Below are 12,394 nucleotides of genomic sequence, written 5' to 3'. Positions count from 1 at the left end.
CATACTCTTTTGTGCTGTAGATTATGCATTAGTTACCGTACTGACACCTCTATGCCTACCTACTTCTCAGATGCTTTGCTTAAGAATTCTGGACAAAGCCAAACATAAAGGGGGGAGGGGGGAATAAAAACCAGAAATTATAGACGAGTTTAAATCTTACTCTAATTCATTTAAAAATGTAAATAGATCAATTGGTTTTGCATCAGCGTGCATTTTCTGAACATTAGTAATGAATTGACTTCTGTCTGGCATTATTGACTCTTTGCAATCCTCTGTGATTTATCAAAAAAAATAAAAAATTTCCAGGCACAGGACAAAAATGTGAGGCAAAATCTGGGACCTTTTGAAAATTAGGTATAGATGAGAAGTATAGCTATCTAAAAGTGAAAAACAATTATCTAAACAACGGGGTTTTCCTGGTTCTTTCCTTACTATGGGAACGACAACTGTAATGCATTATTATTATTATTGTTATTATTACTAATACTGCTACAACTACTATTAGTATTACTACTATTAGAGCATTGCATCCTCACACGGAAGCCAATCTGCTACTCAGATCTATAAACTAAAACTGCAAGACTGTCAATACCAGGCTGTAAACGTGCCTAAAGGCATTTAACTCGTACACTGCTCTGACATCTATGTAAAGAGAGTGAAATATTGTCTGCAGTTTAGCTGATAACATAACCCTCCAGTTTAGTGCCGAAAAGGTTTCTTAACAAATGTGTTTTAAATAAATATTTTGGAGATCTGGGTAGGGAAGGGCGTACCCTTCTGCTGTTGTTGCTACAGGGTTGGCATGAGCCAGGAGATCCAAACCAAATGCCAGTCTCTTGCTCTCTGTAATCCATTGGTTATCCCTGTAGGATTGGCTCCCAAAGCTACTTCCCCTCCCACCCGCTGAGAGCGAGACAGCGAGAAGGGAGAGTGAGCGAGAGATTGCGAGGAGCAGCGGTGGATTGTGATTCTCTCGCAGCGAGACGGGGAGGAGCTGCTAGCGCTGGGAGCGCGGTTGGCCGGCTAAAGTCGCTGAGCTGCTCGTGAAGGAAAGGCATTGTGCGCGTGCGGGCGGGTGGGAGACTCACGCGGGAGCTACATTAGTGGTGCACGAGCCAGGCTCAGCTGCAGGGCAAGCGGAGTAGGGCAGCACACGACAGAGAAAGAAGACTGTGCAGGGTACGTAGTGCTGGGATTGATTTCTGTGTTTTCTTATTACATCTCCGAGGTTCTCAGAAGACCATTCCCCTTATAACACAGTTATTTTGCTTTTCTTTCGATGTTGCTGCTTACATTGTATTGCCTGTTCTGTCTGTGGGATGTTGAGTTTAAGAATGTGTGTGTGTGTTGGGCAGGGGGTTAATCAGCATTGCACACTTTCTTACCATATTTTCGTCACTCTGAATGTTTGCCGTTCTTTTTTATGTTATCCTGGCAGCAGCTGTATAGGGAGGGTCCCCCAAGAGGTTAGTTGGAGAGTGGGATCATTTTGTTGCTGTGCAGGCTGGGACATGCCGGTGTTAAGCAGGCAACACAGCCTTTGCTTAGCAGAGCTGTTGCTAGTTTATGCCGTGTCATTGCAGGAATGCAAACGTTTCCTTACCCTTCTCTGTTCCAGTGTTCGTTTTCCAGCTCAGTGTTTTTGCAGTTTCTTGTATGTCAGTGTGTGGGAGCGCTTGCAACCGGGGTGTTGCTGGAATTATAAGATGATCGGTTATGTTTGTTTGTGTCATGCACGAAATGCTGGAAGTGGAAGACGGGCGTTGCATTGTCTGCATTTCAGAAATAGCGATCCTTACAGGGCTGATTTGAGAGCATAGAACGGGCAGTGATTAGGGCAAAGACTGTACAACCTATGTGTGCGAAGTGTCAAAAGGTGCAAAGAAACGGACTATTGTGTTAGTCTTGATTGCTGCACAACAGTTTTGGTGTCGAGTGCCCTTTAGAGAAGAAGTTAACCATATTACAAAACGGTGATCTAATCTGAAATAAAATGCAGAACAGTTTAAGGTAAAGCTGTGCATTGGCATTTTGCTAATAAAAGCACGTTGTGCATTTGGTACAGTGGTACAATTCACTACTTTTTTCTCGAATAGTAAACATAACAAATAGTACAGTTTTGACAGAGAAAATAATTATGAAATAAAAATACTCAAAACATCACATGAGAATATAAGCACCCCCCACACCACCACAACATGCTAGCTGGTAAATACCACATTCACTGCATATTTGTGAAAGAACAGATTCCAGATACAACCAAAAAGTTGGTATTGTCCCATTTCATATAACTTGGCAGTTTTCACCTTGTAACACGGGGGGGGGGGGGGGGGGTTGGGGGGTAAAGCATTGATGCTGTGGGATACACAGTTCTCTGTTTTGTATTTCTGACTGCTCAAGCCCTTCCTAAGATGAGAAAACTGTGCAGCCCTTACAGTGATGCAGAATGCTAGTTATGATATAGTGATAGGTAGCAGGTTTTCCATTGTTTTGAGAATAACAGAAGCTGATAAGCACTTTGTATAATGCTTTAGGACATACTAAGAATATGGGCAGTAAATGTATTTTGGGGGGGGGGGGCAGCATTCCATCCTGGACTGCATGCATGGTAACCACCAATTTAACACTTATGACTGTGACACGTGTGTGTTGGGGGGGGGGGGTTGCACAGTACAGTCAACAATGCAACACAGCTGCTTGTCATTGATTAGCACCAAACCATGTTTAAAATATCTGCTTCTAGGATATTATGTCTGGGACCTACATTCACTACAACGCTGTTATTCATACAGAAGAAAAATAAGCACTTGAATATGTCCAGCTATATCACTTGGTTATCAAATCCTAGAACTTTACTTATTCTAGGAATGGTGGATGGCAGTTGATATGTTTATTAACCTGTTAAGTCTGCTATATGGAATGATCAGTGTGGACCACATTATTGTAGCTAACCCATTGTAGCAATTCTTGTTACATAGATATTTTAAATTGGCCAACTTACTGTAGCACAGCATTGATTACATTGTGTGAGGAATGTCTGTCTCATGGTAGTTTAGAAACTGTTTTACTCTTTGTGAGCTGTGAAAAAGGTGTGATTGGTAAACTCACAGCAGTGGGCATGCTAGTAGCTTTGACCACTTACAAAGCTGGTAAAATCAAATATCGAATCACGTCCTTGCTATTGACAGGTGTAGTTTTCTTTACTGAGCTGGTTTAATCTGAATAAGCAATTGAGAGTTGTGTTTTTGTGATGCTTAAAATGCTTAAAACCACTTCTTGTGCAGTAGGTCTACCTCAATGCATTAATGGCTAACTTTGTAAGAGGTGGGTCATACAAGAACTTTTGATAGAGTTTGCACTGACAGAGAATCATGCTGCCAGACTTGTTCAGGTTTGTCCCGTTGTATAAATGCAGCAGTCGGCTTTTAATGTAGAAGTATATAAAAAAAATGTCAGCACTTGTAGATTTTGTAAAGGCTGAAATTTTTTCTGTTTTCATACCTTAATGTTTTTGGAGAACTTGAATATTATTTATGTATATTTATTATCAGTTTATTGCAAGATCATAACATTATGCAACAATAAAATGAGAAAGCAAAGACAATAAGTTGTACAATTTACTGCATACAGTTTATGCTGTCATCAAACACAGCAAATGTTTGTAGCAATTATGAGTCCATTTTAATGCTTTACAGCCAATACAGATGTAAGTCTGTAGTCCAGCTATGTCCATCAAGTCTTTTAATCTCTTCACATTCTTAACGGAGAATGTTGCCATCTGTTCAGATAGCCAAGTCTCTTTGCACTGTGCTTTCATATCTGATGTCTGTGGTTAGACTGTAGGCATGTGTGAACTTTTATTTCCTGAACTGGCAGAATGGAGGACAACAATGTGTTACTAACGTGACCAGGAGTTCACCTTTATGACATTAGTCCACTGTGTGACTAAAAGATGGAGAGATCGCCTTATAATTTTCTACCACCAAGTCCAAGAATTACTTTCGTCGACCTGGATTAAGTATCCTGTAATTTTAAGCCCAGTTAGAAAGGACCATTTCCCCATGAGTTTGGTCATAATTTGACCTTTTGCAGTCCAGAACTAAACATTGTCTGTATGCTGCCTTTACAGGTGTAACTTTTCCAGTGTGACTGACCACATTACCTACATAAATTTAAGACTGGTTCAGATGACTGGATGAACGTCAGATGACTGGATGAACGTAAACACATTTCTGTAGGCCTTTCTTCTGTGATCCTCCTTGAGGCAAAAGAGAACACTTGTTGGTGGGCGTTATGGGCTAGACGGAAGACATTTAGATGTTCGCTGTTAAGCTTAGTAGAATTACTTGAGCAGAACTGTAGATCATCTATATAACACGGATATCCTTAACTGTCATATTGGATGAACTTCTTTTAGCAATCTAAGCAGTTTTCTTTATGGTGCAAATTGGGTAGGGGAGCTACAGATACAGTAAAGGAATAGGCAGCAGCCCTAACAGGTACCTGCTTGTGTTATGTATTGGATGTGGTTAGTAGCTTTTACTAAGAATAAATCACAAAAAGTATAAGACTCTACCAAAAACAAATCAAAATTCCGTGTAAGCAGACCACAGTTTCTTTAATCACAAGAATAAAAATTCGACAGAATAAGCGCTTTCGTCTGCCCAAAGCAGACTTCATCAGAATACTAAATGTTGGGTGCCTCTGATTTTTATACAAATTTTTTATATTGGTTAATTGATAAATGAGTAACTGATTATGCCTAAAAGTGGAATAACATTTACACAATTAGAACAATCACATGTCAAACTTAAAGACACAAATTTATACAAATCATGTGCCTAACAAAATGGTTTGATTTGACCAAACCACTTCTTTTTTGTTTTTTACCTACGAAATAGATTACAACAGTATAAACTATTTGGATATTACCTTGAGTAAAATTGCTACTGGTTTTAAATCCAATATCTTTCGTAAGAAAACATGGTGTAACAGCTATTTACATTTCAAAAGCCAACATCCCCTACATCAGAAGAAAAGTATTATTAAGGGACAGGCAGTTAGAATAGCGAGAATGACATCACAACACGAAGATTTACAGTATGAATTTTCCTTTCTGATGAAAAAATTTTTGGAAAGGGGTTATCCTAGACAATTGGTTGGGGACATCTTGGAAGAAGTATACTATGGATGGGGCATCAAGTTCATACCATTACTAGGTAAGAAATTTATACCGAAAGCGAACAAGTTAAACAAAGTTATGGATTATAAGGGTGCCTGTATTGTAGAATTTAATGGATTTTCAGATTGTTTCACTAACATTATTGTAAACAATTGGTCTATTTTCAAGACCAATAAAGAGATTTACGAGACAGTAGGAAAAAAGCCAACATTTATATACAAGACTGCCACAAATTTCAAAAGACTTTTTGAAATTGGTAACACTAAAATAGACAAAAAGAAAGGTTCTACAAAATGTGGCAGGTGTAGACAGTGTTCATACATCAACCAAGCTGAGGAAATAAAACTAGAAAATGGCTTAAAAAGTAAAATTACATTTTGCAAAGGTAATTGTCGTAGCAGGATGTTAGTGTATTTGGCCATTTGTACTAAATGTCCCTCCTTTTATGTGGGCAAGACCGAGAGGACCCTCAGAGAGAGAATCTATGAACACACAAATGATATCAAAAAGGGAAAAGAGACTAGTGCATTGTTTAAACACACCACCCATTGTGTAGGTTTCATAGATTTCAAGTTCGGTATCTTAGAACTTGTTAACACAGACCCCAGGGGGGAGGTGATGTAAAGAATATTTTACTTCAGAAGGAAATCAAATGGCAATTGAGGTTAAAATCAAATATTCCACCGGGGCTCAATGAGTACACTAACATCAAAGCTATTTTGATAGATAAGGCATCGAAAGTTTAAATATTTGTCCCTACATTTTGATATACCTAGTGTAATTGAATTTATGTCTTAATATATAAGATTATTTATCAAGAAACATAACTGAAAATTGTATACCTGAAGGGTCAGACTTACATACTTAGTTGTGGACTATTTGTTTTATACCACTATAAACATTAACAAGATGAATATATATTGTATTTATCTGGAAATATGTTTTATCTTTTTGTAAGTGAAAATGTTTTTATTGAACTAAGTAGGTACATTTTCAATGTGTGTGTATATATATATATATATATATATATATTTATTTTTTTTTCAAAGTATATTTTTTAGGTGTATAGTTTCCATTGCTTTTTTCAACAGTTTTTATATATTTATAGTTATATATATAATTAAATGTAACAGTTTCACATTCACCTCAGGTTTAGAACATCAAATTAACTTTTTTAAAAATTCATATTCATTGTAGTTTTGCATATGTATATTTTTAGAATAACACTTTTATTATTAAATTAACATTGATTTAGCTTACATTCACAGCCTAGGCACATATGCACTTTATAATGTGATTTAAATAACAGTTTCTGTTTTATTTTAAAATCAAACCATTTTGTTAGGCACATGATTTGTATAAATTTGTGCCTTTAAGTTTGACACGTGATTGTTCTAATTGTGTAAATGTTATTCCACTTTTAGGCATAATCAGTTACTCATTTATCAATTAACCAATATAAAAAATTTGTATAAAAATCAGAGGCACCCAACATTTAGTATTCTGATGAAGTCTGCTTTGGGCAGACGAAAGCGCTTATTCTGTCGAATTTTTATTCTTGTGATTAAAGAAACTGTGGTCTGCTTACACGGAATTTTGATTTGTTTTTACTAAGAATAGACATAGATTGAGAAGCAGTCATCAGTGAGACAGGAAGAAAGCTTTTTCTGTTATTGTTCAATACTTTAATAGTATTGAAAAAGTTTTGCTGCGCTATTACCATAACCACACAGTTTACAAGTATTTTTTTATATAAAAAATGTACATAGTTCCCAAGGTGCCTTGCTAGTGTGGATACATACTTTCCTCTTTTATTGACTTCTTTAATTAGAGCAAGATTAGGCCTGCATTTGTTCTGCATCACCAGACTAAAAAAAAGGTATGAGTGAAGACCCTGGCTTAGTATGGAGATTGAAGACACTGTATAAATACAGTTTGTGTTCATTATTTGGAAGTATAACCAAGATGTCTCTTCCATGATGTTTTTAAGAATTTCAGTCAAATTGTTACTGAGGTATGCAAGAAAGCAGGGCCTTTGCCAACCATATCGGACAATATCTTTCCTTAGCTGTAGGTCTTGTAACAGGCTTGAAGAGTTGAACTGACTCTTCAGGATCTGCTTCATTAAAAAGTACAGCGGGGAGGATCAGAAGAGTAACCATGCAACCCATGTATAATGGCTGCTTTGAGTTGCATTTTGCCAATGAAACATCGTGATTTCCTTGCAGTTAGCTTTATGTAAAGGAGTTTAGTATTTATTAAAGTTGTCATGCCATCTATTTTCTTTGTAATTATCTCCATCCCACTAAGATATGAGACCAATTTATATATTTTCTTCTTTTTTTCCATTTGCCTCCCTTCCCTCTAAAGAGGCTACTTAATTCCTTATTTTGCTTATTTGGGGTGAGAGTAGGTGGTCAGATGTCCAGTTGCTGTTATAGCGTGGGCCAGTGGGGTAGTTGGTGAAGTGTTAAGTTACATCATAGTTTTGTGCAGGGCAGGTCCTTTTTTCTCCCATGTCCTCTGAGTAAACCTGCACAAGAAAGAATGCTTCAGTGGTCAGCCCACTCATGCTTCTAGTCAGACCTTCAGGAGGTTGTTCTGTTATGTAGTCAGTGCTGCAGTTCTCTCATTCTCCACCAGGAGTGCATTGAGTTTAGAAATGCACCCCACCATCCCAGATAAGCTGGTCATTTCCTTCGTCTCATTGGCTGTCGTCCTGCGTGATGGAAGCAGTACTGACACAGTTGAGCTTTCCAAACAATTTTAACATTGGTACACTTCGGCCAGAGGATACCATGCATTTGCCCTGTCAACACTTGTTGATATTTTTTTTTGTATCAGAATGCTTTATATGCAACATTATAATAACGTTGGTGGGCTTAATTCTCAATATTTGAATACTGAGCTATGGAACTTGGAAGTCGGTGAAAGCCACACCAAGCTTTTAAGCATGGTATTTGTCCATTCTTTACAAAAACTTTAAGACAGATTAAATTTCTTCCTGCTATTTTTTTTTATTCATAGATATATATATATATATATATATATATATATATATATATATATATATATGTATATGTGTGTATTATAATAATAATAATAATAATAATAATAATAATATATATATATATTCACTTCATAACACTGAAACTTCAAAATCTTGAAAACTCAAAACACTGAAAACACATATCATACATATACTGAGTTTAAACAACATAAATCATAGCACTTTCCACCAAGTGTAAGCAGGGGTAGCCCCTGCACCCATGTGGGGCTGCCCTCACACCCCTGCTACTTATATATATATATATCAACTCCAAGATTGCACTTCACTACACTAAGTGCAGTCATGGAGTTGATATATTTCAGTAGCAGGGGGTGTGGGGGGCACAGCCCCCCACATGGGTGGTGCAGGGGGACTTGCCCCCCTGCTTACACTTGGTGGAAAGTGCTATGATTTATGTTTTTAAACTCGGTATATGTATGATATGTGTTTTCAGTTTCAGTGTTTTGAGTTTTCAAGATTTTGAAGTTTCAGTGTTTTGATCTTCTGTGGAGTCTGCATGTCCTCCCCGCGGTTGGGTGGGTGTTCGAAAGACATGTGTAAATGGGCGTGCCTTCGTTGAAGGTTGAACGTCGAGCTGGCACCTCGGCGTTCATGAAAATCCACAGACAATCATTAGCGGACCGGAGTTCCGCTGTGGCGACCCCTAACCGGGAAAAGCCGAAAGACAACAACAACATATTATGAAGTTTTCTCATTTTCAGTGTTCTGAGTTTTCAGTGTTATGAAGTGAATCCATATATGTGTGTGTGTGTGTATGTATGTATGTATGTATGTATATACACACACAATAAATATATATATATATATATATATATATATATATATATATATATATGGATCTACTTTGACCGATCGAAATTACGTTTCACCGAAACTTAATAAAGTGAGCTGTTTTTCGAGAAAGTGCACTTTTACCAAAATACACTTTCGCAAAAAACAACTTCATCAAAAAAAAAAAACAAAATAAAAAAAACACACTAACCATATATATGCAGGGGGGCCAAGCCTCCCTGCACCCTCCCTACTTTTATATTCTCGATCCGAGATCGCACTATAGTGGGGAGAAGGGAATGTTCCCTTAGCCCCGCTGTACCGCGATTTAAGCAACAGCCCCCATTGCTGTTGGCTGAGTTGCCTTTTCGCAAAAGTGCATTTCGGCAAAAATCCACTTTTGCGAAATTCAGCTTGCCAAAGCTTCGATAAAATGTAATTTCGTTGGGTTGAGGTAGACCCATAATATATGAGAGATTTAAATATGTGTATATGTATATATAATATGTATGCATGGGTGTAGATATACCCATTTGTGTGTGAATATATGATATGTAAATGCATGTGTGTTCATTTTTTTGTAAATACATTTAATTGAAATTTTTATGAAAGTGTATATATTTAATATTCTACCCATTTTCATTTTTGCAGATGTGGTAAATGATCACACTCTCTTTTTTTTTTTTTGGTTGTAATGGGTTGTTATTAAACAAACATTTTATTGTTGGTAAATAATTTACATAGGTCACTCTCTAGATGAATATTGTAAGTAATTTGTGCACACGTCTACAGTTTATTCTTCCTGCTGTCCATTGTATGACTTAATTGCCATTGGAGGCTGCTAGTGTTTGTTGCAAATCTCTCGTTGAAGCCAAAAGTCTTTGCAGTATGTGCCGTACATAGAAAGGAGCTGTAGTTAAGAATAAGGTCAGCACTATGAAAGGTAGCTAACAATTACAAAAATGTCAATGAGGTCCACTAATTGCTATGGTGTTTAATGTCTATGATTTGAGTAAGGCTGCCTTGTATTCAAAATCAGTATGTTGAGCCTGAACATTGTATGTTAAGTAGAGCTGTCACTCCTGTTAACGAATCACCATGTAGAAGCTTTGTCTCTTTTATATAAATAAAGGATCTGTGAACTCTTAACAGAGAGTGTGCGTCATTTAAAGGAATGAAATATACTCTTGTGTCCATAGTTTTGTCTTGTGACTAGAATCTCTTGGGAGCATTTGTGTAATATGCTGCGTGGATGTTTGTATATCTATTTTATGAACTCTTTTATAGGTTTATATGTTCATCCCAGGCTAACTCTCCTGAAGGGCCATTTTAAGACTAGCCAAAGGCTGAGGTCAGAATCAAACCTTGCATCTTGTGTCTTTGAGATGAAGACCTTAACTGTTATGCTAAACAGTTTGTCTTGACTTGGCCAAGGCCTTCAACACTGTCCCACATTCAGGCATCATTGACAAACTAACCCATTTGAATATAAACCCCCATGTTGTCAGGTGGATTGCAAACTGGCTCGTAGATCAACAACACTCAGTCAAAGTGGGAGATTTTACCTCTACCAGCAGACCTGTCACCATTGGGGTCCCACAAGGGTCAGTGATGGGGCCGCCATGTTTGGCATGTACTTCTAAGAAGTCCTGGCCAAAATAGAGGGGCTGTGGCTAAGTTTACAGATGACTGCAAGTTAGGTGCCATCATTGAATCCCCTAGCCAGCGTACTTCAAAAAGGCCTTACACAGACCAGTGATTGGTGCCAAAGCCATGGTCTTAAACTAAATGCTAAAAATTGCATCATCATTCCCTTCAGTAAAAGCAATGTCCCTGCTGATTTATAAAATAAACACTAAGTACCAATTCAGTAGTGAGAGACCTGGGGACACAAGTTGACTGTGACCTCAACTTTTGACCACCATGTGTCTACTGTAGTGAGGAAGGCATTCTGTGTTGCCCACCTGATTAGCAAAGTCAAAAGTGCAAAAGAGTTTATAACTCACCTGTACTTGTCCCTCATCAGGTCTGTTATTGAATATAATGCTGCGTTTGGTATGTACTGTACCAAACACCTGCAGCAACTTGAGAGACCTCAGAGATTTCCAAGAAAATTGACTGTCTCCAGCACATGTCTTGTACGGACGGACTAAAGTCACTGTACTGAGTAGCGTATAAACTATTCAGCGACAACTTATGTCTGCTTTATAGAGCTGTCTCTGTCCAAAATCTAATGGAAATGCTGCACATCCTTAAGTCAAATGGGACTAGAGTCACCTATCCCAGGGACCTCAGTCTAGCCTGCGACTTAAACAGGACCTGTTGGAGAGAGAGAGAAATCTCTCTGAAGTTGCCACTCCTCTGGACTAGGCTTCCAGTCCATATCAAGCAGAGCACATCCATGACCCTGTTTGAGCAATCTGGAAGACTGGATGGGAAACCATAAATTTCTGCTGGGTATTGCCCCAGCTTCTCTCCTGGACATGAGTAGTCCTTGCTAGAAAAACTTTGGGCATATTGGGATTTAATGGCTAGTCTTGTAAAGACCCTCAGGTCAATAGCCTAGTAATATCCTATTAACCTGTAAACCCACCCCCATTAAAATTTACAATTGAAGACTTTTCTTTCAAAACTGCAAGAAAAAAACATCCAATCTAGAATTTTCAGTGTGTAATAACTTAAACTTCCTGTAATGGAGGCCCATGGGATATATGCAAATGACCCATAAAAGGGCATTGTGTTTCAGGTACATGGCTTCTAAATGCCTGACTTTTTTTTAAGTCTTTTTATGGTTACATTCAGGGCTGTAAAGCCAAACCCCACTAGCTGTTGGCTACAGGTTTCGCCCATTTTATTGACCTCAGCACACCATAAGTGGATAGTTAACAGAGAATGTCTCTGTTTACAAAGGAATGAAGTATATTCAGTGCACACAGCTTTGTCATATGTGACTGGAGTACATTGTGAATATTTGTATAATAGCCTGTTGTGGTTGTTTTTGTAATCTAATGTTTAAACATGTTTCATTATACGTATGTTTTTTTTTTAACTGTAATTGTACCATCTTTAGTAATTACAGTTCTGGAAAGAGAAATTTAATGCTCCGAGTGAAACCTTTCTTTGGTGCTAGGACTGTAGTCTGCTGAACCCTGCTCATTGTAAATGCATTCCATGACTGCAGATGCTGCATAGGAAACATTGTAGCTAACTGTAGCATGCTGTTGTTTTGCAAGCCAAGCTATTTCCTAGAAAGTAAATCAAGTAATTTAACAATTAAAAAGTCATTGTGTCGTCATATATTGTTCTGTTAAGTTTGAAACCAAGGCTTTGAGCTGTTCCACAAAAAGACTCCTATTTGCAACTTTAGTTTG

At 37.7% G+C, this 12,394-nt stretch overlaps 1 protein-coding gene across 1 annotated transcript in view; it reads left to right on the top strand.

The window, feature by feature from the left end:
- Positions 1-910: 910 nt before the first annotated feature.
- CCHR10.PART0H1orf21 (chromosome chr10.part0 C1orf21 homolog) overlaps positions 911-12,394 on the top strand; it is a 1,277,964-nt gene continuing 1,266,480 nt past the window's right edge. The window contains exon 1 of the mRNA XM_044085302.1: positions 911-1,179. The gene's annotated coding sequence lies outside the window, so the exon portion shown is untranslated. The remainder of the gene's footprint in view (positions 1,180-12,394) is intronic.

Source organism: Protopterus annectens, chromosome 10.part0, assembly GCF_019279795.1.
Source record: "Protopterus annectens isolate FY-2018-M chromosome 10.part0, PAN1.0, whole genome shotgun sequence".
Taxonomy (NCBI): Eukaryota; Metazoa; Chordata; order Ceratodontiformes; family Protopteridae; genus Protopterus; species Protopterus annectens.
This window is presented reverse-complemented; position numbering and strand designations above follow the sequence as displayed.